The sequence below is a fragment of the Leptinotarsa decemlineata genome, unplaced genomic scaffold, assembly GCF_025532065.1.
Source record: "Leptinotarsa decemlineata unplaced genomic scaffold, Ldec_3_MD MMD2_tig00026282_RagTag_RagTag, whole genome shotgun sequence".
Taxonomy (NCBI): domain Eukaryota; kingdom Metazoa; phylum Arthropoda; class Insecta; order Coleoptera; family Chrysomelidae; genus Leptinotarsa; species Leptinotarsa decemlineata.
The window spans coordinates 19,817,900-19,827,651 of NW_027412668.1; the positions used below are offsets into that span (position 1 = coordinate 19,817,900).

Consider the following 9,752-nt stretch of genomic DNA (forward strand, 5'->3'; position numbering starts at 1 on the left):
GTTACTTATTTTCAAATTGATTAATCCTTCCTTTCTTTGGAAGATTCTCTCATCCATTTTTTTGTATCAGATGGAGTAGTAGAAAGCCAAAAACTTTCTTTCCCAAAAAAAGCTCCTCATATAATTTCGATAAAACTTCCTAGAGTTCGTTTGATCGATAAGTTATATTTAGGCGCTTCATTCTTCATAGATTACTGTAAAACTATCCACTATGTAGTTGTTCAAAATTTTATATTGTTTTCGCTGAAATAATGAAAGACTTTGGACAAAAAAAAATGCATTTCATTCGTTATGCTATAAATTTTAGTCACAAATAAAGTGTTTTTCTTTACAGTAAAAAAAAATTATAGTATAAATTGAAATACATATGTTGGGGTGCAAATTTTCACCTCTTATTGATTAAAATGTTTGGCAATTCATCCATTTACTTCAACATGGGTCTATTGTTGAACCCGAAAAAGGTATTAGAGTTTATTGTCCAGTATGCAGTTTTACGACTCATATTTAACGGTAGATCTTTTTTGGAATGCTGTGGATGTTGAAGCATGTTTAGTCCGATAAAATCTCTGTATCTATGCCGGCTCTAATCAGTGAACTTCTGACTCACTTGCTCAAAGTCTGGCTTGAAACCCTGTCGAAAGGGAGAGTATTATATACAAATATAATCATTATCTGGTGTTTCGTAGATCTGCTTTGTTGATATACTCTAGTAAGGTTAAAACTAAACAGAAGTTCGGATTTTCTGTAAACGATTCAATTGATTGTAGACACGGTTGCGTCTTATTTGGGCCAGATATTTCAATCTGATCTGGGATAAAAATCAGCGCCCTCCCCTCATTTGTGAAAATTATATTTTTCACTCTAATTAGACTAAATGTCTGAAACTATTAGACAGCAATTATTGTCAAAAGGTGTCATCAGGAAAAAGCTTAATTATTAGGGTAATTGAGTGTGTGTGCCCCAGAATCCTTCAATTAGGGAATGTTTGCCTAATTTATCGGGCAATATTAGGGTCAAAGCAGAGCGAATACTGTTGAAGGACCCATATTTGAGTTGTTTCCTTCAACAAATATTGAAAAAAACACGATTACCTGAATGTGCATTGCATTAAAAAAACATACGTATCTATAACATTTCATATTGATAACAGAAACGAATAAATCAATGGGTGGTTTCCCAAAAGTTTTAACAATTAGTTGAAAGGCAGAATTACATAATTTCCATTTGGCATCTGTACTTGTTATACGAGAGCTTTTATTAGCCAAACTATAATTAGCACGAATCTAGATATGCCTTTGTTCACACCATTTCCAAATCTGGGTTATTCTATTTAATAATCGACTTTTTATATTACTTTGACATTGTCAATTCTAAAAGTAAAACATTACAAAATCTTGTATTAGAAGCAAAACAGACCATATAATAAACTGCAAGTAGCTCTAAGAAGTTGATATGATTCTTTTTCTCATTTTTTCTCAATCACCGTGTCTCTTTTCCTCCACAGAGAGCTCCCCTATCAGAGTTTGAGGAATTAGTATAAATTTCTATAGAATAGGTGTCTCCTCTAATATTTTGCATAGCACTAGGAATATGGTCAGCCACCAATTAAGATCCTCAGAAATAACATTAAGATTAATTTTCATACGTCAATTGTAATCTAGATTTGCTCTTTTAAATGCAATTTTTTTTCTCTTCCTAGGTTTTTTGGATATAACATACCATATTTCAAGGTTGGAAGAGTAGAGACTAATGAGCCAATTAAATGAGCAAAATTACTAAATTACATTACTGTGAACTTCATGAATTTTCTAAGTTTTACTATTTTTTTTGTCTTTTATCTTCAGGTCACTCTATAGAATGTGTGTCTGAATCAAGCACAAAACCTAATAAACGACATCTTGTTTTGTGGTGTTAAACAGGTTTTTTCCATAATTTATCAGGAAACCTAAATACTTTAATAATTTTTAACATTTTTGTGAATCATACTTCATTTTTTCTTTTTTTTCATACAGAATCAATGAATCATCAAAATAAAGTACACAGAAAATATTCTGTTTTGTAGATTTGATATAACAGGTTTCATAATTTTTGGAAATATGTAAGGGGCACTTGACATTCCAAAGGGTTGGCAGTTAAACTGAAAAATGTTTTTATTAAATTGAAATCTTAAATATTTTGTTTCAGTAATATGTATGTACCATATAGAAGTAAACTTCTATAAGGTGACAACAGTGATATTATTTTAGATATTATCTCAGAGTAATAATATGACATAGAGTTGCCATTTCTATACCAATACAATACACGTGTTTTGAAACGGTTATCGTACTATCCTTTTCTGTACAACTTATGGTCGAGGGGGGGTGGCGGATAATGAGGGGTTATACAAGCTGACTAATTTTCGTTGTGCTAATTTCGAAGTGTAGCATCTATCTTTCGAGATAGAACAAGTTATAGAAACGATTTTCAATTTTACGAAAGTTCGTAAAAAGCCAAAAGAAGCAAGTCTGGCTATAATATCAACTATTATAGAATACTATGAAATAAGTAGTACCGAACTAGTGGAAGCATATAAATTCTTTGCAAAGAGAATGCACTTGAATTTGAGAAACAAAAAATCTATAATTCATCGTCTTATCGACTCCGACTCTGACATCAGCGATCTGGACAGCGACGATATTATATCGGGCGAAGAAAGCCAATCGGCAAAGGTCCCAAAAAAGAGGAAAAAAAGAGCCAGAAACGGCTCAACAAATCAAACAGTTAAAACCCGGTTTTTTCCAGACTAAATGGACCAATAAGCCAAAATCAAATAAAACCACACCAGCCTTATCACAAAAGCCGGACGTGGCACTGAAAGATCAAATTCAAAAGCCCACTCAGAAAACTGAGTCGGCAAATACGGAGGAAACAGAAGTCCCGCCACCTGACTCAATGGAAGTAGACGACGAAGAACTATAAGTAACAGACACCCCGAAAAATGACCGGGCAGAAACACACAAAAAAGCTGATAAGCCTCCACCTATAACCATACGCGTAAAAAAAAAGTGGAAAGCTTTCAACAAGATTGCTGCTGCGCAAAACATCTCCATATTGCGGGCGGTGAACACAACAGATGGAATTAAAGTCCATCTTAAAAATACAGATGATTATAGGAGAATTACTCGGATCCTCGATCAAGAGAAAATACCCTACCACACCTCTGCAATGAAAAGCGAAAAACCACTCAGAGTAGTTTTTCGCGGAGTCCCGGAGTCCATAGAGTGTGACGACATCATGACCGAACTCCAGGGCAAAGGATTTGAGATCCTTTCCGTAGTCCGCCTGAGTAAAGCTAACAAGGTACCGATACTGTTCGTGCTTGTTTTGGTCCCAAGGAGCCAAAACAAAATATATGAGATCACCGAAATTCAAAACGTGCGTGTAAGCGCCGAAACACAGAAGCCGAGAAACCGAACACGGCAATGTTACAGATGCCAAAAGTTCGGTCACACGCAACGCAACTGTGAAGCAGTTCCAGCCTGCGTAAGATGTGCCGGACGGCACATGACCAAGTAATGTAAAAGACATAAAAACTCGCCCTTGCGATGCTTTAACTGCAAGGGAGAACACCCAGCGAGCTTCCATGGGTGCCCAGAACGCCCTGAAAATAAAAGGGCTTCAGATAGGCCGAACGAAAACAGACAGACCACAATCCCAAGGCCTGTCGGAAGAAACACAATCAGGAGCGACGTCTCGTACGCGAGGGCCGTCTCATCGTCAGAGAACGCCTGCAGCTCTCCCGAAGGTCTCCCAACGGCCTTAGGGCAGCTGCAGGCGCTTCTGGTGAAGTTTCCGGTACTGCAATCCATGCTTGCCGGAAAATGAAACAAGAAACAGTGCCTAAACGGCCGCAAAGCCAAAGAAGTACGCTGCGACTTCCATACACAGGACCAAAAGCCAAAAGAAGCCGACCGAGAACCATGCAATCCCTTGCCGCCTCGCCACAGGAACCCAAGAGAAACTCAAACACCCGAAAGGATGAGGGGCCATAAGCCCACAAATCTGACTGAAATAAGATAACGAGTATATATGAGGGGTTATGGAGAGATTGTTTACATTTGAACTAAGTTGGACCATAAAACAGTGGCGGTTGGTTTAGTTGATAATCGGAGGGATATTATACCGGGTGTCAACGAATCTATTAGACAAGTCATAACTTCTAGACTATTAGGTGTATCAAAACGAGATTTGGTACAGATAAATGGTATGTGGAGAGGAGATTTTTCACATATTTTTCACTTTCCGGTCACTTCCGGTTTCAGCGGAAATGGCTCCGGTTCTGAATTTTTAAATGGAACACCCTGTATATTGTAACATTTTTGGATTTCTGAGACAATTCTGGATTAGAAACTGACATTTCCGGAAGTTTTTCAGCCTACTTGATTTTTTCAGAGTCACTTTTAAAATTGCATCTAGGTGGCCATGATCGGACGTAAATTAATCTATGGACCTCAGGTGATATCAGAAAATTGCAATAGCGGAGTTTTAGTGACTAGTGTGTTGAATATGAATGAGACAAGTTTACCAAATAACATTTTCGTGTCTAACTATTATTTTTCAAATGGCGACCATTTTTTGACAAGCACTTTCCGAAAAAAGGATTTTTTGACAAATCTAACGATACTAATTTATTTGCGATTGGATTACAAATATTAAATATTACTGAGGAAAATACTCGATACAAATTCATTTACTTTTGTCAAGGGTGCCATGGATAGGAATGATGCATAATATTTTGCGGTTATTTCCATCAAGTCCACTTTGGAGAACTAAACGCTCACCTAGGTTATGACAGTGACATAAGCTTTATGAGCAGAAAGTAGAAGTTTCTCTTGATTTTCGTTAATTTTAGTTTAATTTTTCGTCGAAATAATGGGTGAAAAAGTGGATATGTTGTTATTGTTTGGAGAATGCCACAGAAATTCAAGGAAAGCTGCTGAGTTGTATGCTCAGAGATATCCCAATCGGCAACACCCATCTCATCAGTATTTTCCCTATGTTGAGAGTCGTTTTAGGCAAGAGGGAAATCGAGACGCAGAACAGAGGTTTGTCATAAATGAGGAGACTGAGATTAACGTTCTTGCTATGGTAGAAGTTGACAAAACGGTTTCTTTAAGAGAAATTAGTAGAGAAATGCAGATAAGTCACGAATCAGCAAGAAAAATACTGAAAAAGCACGGATATCAAGCATTTAAATATCAGTTACATCAACATTTGTATGCTGACGACGGCAATAGAAGAGTAGTATTTTGTGATTGGTTGCTTCAAAATCATAGAGTTAACCCAAATTTTATCAACTTCATTCTATTTTCCGACGAATCACGGTTTACAAATAATGGCATGTTTAATAAGCAGAATTGTCGGTACTGGGCCCAACAAAATCAACATGCAATGAGAAAGGGCAATTTTCAAGAAAGGTTTGGCGTCAATGTCTGGGCTGGTATCGTTGGAAACAGAATAATTGGTCCAATATTGTTTCAAGGTCAGTTAACAGGGGTTAGATACTTGGGTTTTCTTCAAAATGAAATCGAGGATCATCTTAATGATATGCCTTTAGAAGTTTTACGGCAAATTTACTTCCAGCAAGATGGAGCACCACCCCATAATAGCAGAGACGTACTTGATTTTTTAATAGAGCATTTTAATAATAGAGTTATTGCAACCAACGGTCCAGTACGGTGGCCTGCCCGCTCACCGGATCTGACTGTGTTAGATTTCTTCATTTGGGGATATGTAAAAGGAAGGGTCTACTATGCAACAGCCCCAGCCACTCTCGAAATCTTAGAAGAAAGGATTCAACAGGCATTTAGAAGTATATCGCCTCAAATGTTACAAAACGTGTTGAGAGAAACAATTGAAAGAGCTGAAATGTGTCTTGAACAAGGAGGGATGCACTTTGAAAATTTTGCAAAAAATCTAAGTGCATCGCTGAAATCATCAGTTAAATTTGTTAAATTTGTTGATCCAATCGCAAATAAATTAGTAACGTTAGATTTGTCAAAAAATCCTTTTTTCGGAAAGTGCTTGTCAAAAAATGGTCGCCATTTGAAAAATAATAGTTAGACACGAAAATGTTATTTGGTAAACTTGTCTCATTCATATTCAACACACTAGTCACTAAAACTCCGCTATTGCAATTTTCTGATATCACCTGAGGTCCATAGATTAGTTTACGTCCGATCATGGCCACCTAGATGCAATTTTAAAAGTGACTCTGAAAAAATCAAGTAGGCTGAAAAACTTCCGTAAATGTCAGTTTCTGATCCAGAATTGTCTCAGAAATCCAAAAATGTTACAATATACAGGGTGTTCCATTTAAAAATTCAGAACCGGAGCCATTTCCGCTGAAACCGGAAGTGACCGGAAAGTGAAAAATATGTGAAAACATTCCTCTCTACATACCATTCAACTATACCAAATCTCATTTCAATTCTCCTAATAGTCTAGAAATCATGACTTGTCTAATAGATTCGTTGACACCCGGTATATTTATAAATACATTTAAATAGAAATACATTTCAGCTGAAAATGTATTTCTATTTAAATAGTTCTTACAGAAAATCTGATTTATTATTAATGATTATGGAAATGAGGCCAATTTTTCTACCATCTACTAGATGTTTATTCATGTATGGCTTTATAATAGAGCGAGTGGCTTACTGGGTTAAAATTAAATTATTGCAAATGAACTAATTCATAACAATGATAAATGTTAATTTTAAAAGTAATGAACTTTGCTTCATTAAATCAGATGAAGAAATTTGTGATTTATTCTCTGATTTGATGAACAAGCGGTACGGTTTGTGAAGTCCGATATAAAGAATTTTCGATTAGAAATCATGAATATTTATAATTACGATTGAGGTTTGATATTTTTATGTGATTTCATTCAAAATTGGTATCTAGGAGTCTCTATGGACCAACACTATGTTTTTTTTCAATAATTCATGCTGACGAATTCTATAATGACGAAAAATCATTAATGTTAATGAAAAAAAACTGTATTCAAAAATGAAATATATATTTTTCATATGTGTGCCATAGGTCATATTCATTCCGTGATCAACAAATTAAAAAGCTTTCTGCTCAATATTCAGTTTGTATACTAAATAGTTATTCTTGTGCAACCGGTGTCAAATCTGTTATTGCTCACTCAACAACTAACTTACATCACACAAAGAATATGATTTCCGTTTTGGTTTTTCTTTCTTCGCACGAGGCTCTTGCGTTGCATACAGATAATATTCAATAGGAAATGACGGTTGTCATTGTTTTAACCTTTTTTTGGTTGGGATATGTCAAATAATGTAATAATATAAACCTAGTTTCAAAAACTTCATTTATAAGAATAAGATCAAAAAATGATCATTAAAAACATCAAAAATATCCCCTTTCATAATTTCGGTCCACAAAGACCCCTAGATACCAATTTTGAATGAAATCATGATTTCTAATCGAACATTCTTTATATCGGACCTCACAAACCGTATCACTTGTTTATCAAATCTGAGAATAAATCACAAATGTCTTCATCTGATTTTATGAAGCAAAGTTCATTACTTTTGAAATTAACATTTATCATTGTTATGAATGAGTTCATATGAAATAATTTAATTTTAACCCAGTAAACCAAGCGCTTTATTATAAAGCCATGCATAAATAAAAATCTAGTAGGTGGTAGAAAAACTGGCCTCATTTCCATAATCATTAATAATAAACCAGATTTTCTGTAGGAATTATTTAAACAGATTACATTTTTACCTGAAATAATTTATTTTATAAATATATACTATCCCACTGATTATCAACTAAACCAACCGCCACTGTTTTATGGTCCAACTTACTTCCCGTAAACAAACAAAGTTATGCTGCCTTCAATGTAAGGATGGAAAAGGCCTCTCTACTGTCTTTTGTTACTCTGAGGATATTATTTAGGAATTTTCTACTTCTTCACTTATTTATGACAAAAGCTTATTGCGCATGCCCAGTTTCATATTCCTATCATCCACAGACATGGTTACCACTTTTATTTATTTCGTAATACCCTTACTAGTTGATATTTTTATTTTGTTATTATGTTGAAGCACGATCTATTACTTTTTCATATTTGGATCATTCTGATTATTTTGTTATCATTCATCGTTGAGAGTGGTACAAATAGAACTTGGGACTCTGAGCAGACACTACTTGAGATGTACATTTTCCTGGAGTAGAGAGGTTTCAGCCATCGATGATGACATCGAACATCGATGTAGCATGCAACATTGTAAAGCATTTTGTTCCATCAAGATCTGTTCATGGTAATCACAATTGGAAATTCTAAAATCTTCAAGAACTTGATGAGTATCAAAACCGGTGCATCAATTAATTTTTATAAACAATAAAGTGTCGTGGCTACATTTAGAATTAAGCATTTTACAAAATATCTCATGCGGTAGGTTCGAATCATAAATTATTACTGGAAAGTGAGTTGGTAAATTATTAACCACAAAACAAACATGAAATATTATATCATTTCATATTTTTAGTGATTAGTTTTCGATTGTTCATTTCGATCATGATTTTTGAAATCAGTTTCCTAATATCACAGGCACAATACGGTCTTGCGTGACAAATTGTGAAATCGTTATTTTTCGTAAATCAAGTGATAGTCTTGCAGACTGTTTTTCCGTAATCAGCTGTCGCCCCTATACGAACGACAACTCTCAGAAGTTGAGAAACTTGTGCGAGCTAAGGACTAATGAAGTCCTACCTTTTAACGTGTGGTTCCTAAACAAATAACAAGCACTTACCTTTTATGCTTTGGCATCATTTTGAGAATTTATATAATTTTGTATAGTTGCATTCATCTGTACTAGATGAATAAGTTTGTGGAGCACTATTGCGACGCATCAACAAATATTCAGTAGCCGTAAAGGACATTTTCATTACATTCAAACTTAATTTATTCGAACACTTTACTGAAATCATATACAAAAAATTAAATTATACTTATTTTCAAATATAAATAATGTTAGCTTGCAATTATTGAAACTTATTGTTAAGGCTTACCTAACCTACCTAAAACTTCTACTTTATTTTTTCAACCTCCTCATTTGTAATGTTTACATGACCACCCAAAACGCTCCATAATCCATTCCACTTGAGTTTACGACAGTTGCGCTCGCAAGCAAGTGGAACGGGAAAATAGTGGATAGTTTTGCAATAATCTATAAAGAATGAAGCGTCAAAATATAATTAACAATGAATAAAATTCGAATTTTTGAATTTATCGATGGATCCACCGATTCATCCGATAGATTCATCTATTTTTCTCTTGATTGAAACATTCCATCAAAAATCTTCTGTCGAATTTGAGAACTCGTCTGAACAAATGCATGACGTTATTGGAGGAACACGGATTTCCCTTTACCACAGGTACCTCCTGTCAAAAATCGGAACTATTTCGTAATCCTCTCTATATACGAACCATGATATAGGTACACCAAAGAAATGCTTCGAAAGAAATATTTCAATTTTTAGTTTTGAAGCTCTCATTTCTCACTAACTCAGCATCATTAATCGTAAAAATTGATCACCCAATATTAGAAACCGCATAATTCAATATCACATATTGAAATTGTTAAACTATTTGGAATCCAGGATTCCTGTCACGAAATATTTTTTGACATAACTTCACCTTCTTTTGTCTGTTTAGAAAATATTGACAT

The 9,752-nt window shown here is 34.7% G+C and overlaps 1 long non-coding RNA gene across 1 annotated transcript; it reads right to left on the minus strand.

The window, feature by feature from the left end:
- Nucleotides 1–316: 316 nt before the first annotated feature.
- Nucleotides 317–9,539, minus strand: LOC141484720 (uncharacterized). Its single transcript, XR_012466758.1, has 3 exons — nt 9,094–9,539; nt 8,835–9,002; nt 317–631 (listed from the first exon to the last, which is right to left on the minus strand). It is a non-coding gene; the product is annotated as an uncharacterized lncRNA (long non-coding RNA).
- Between the last annotated feature and the right edge of the window lie 213 nt (nt 9,540–9,752).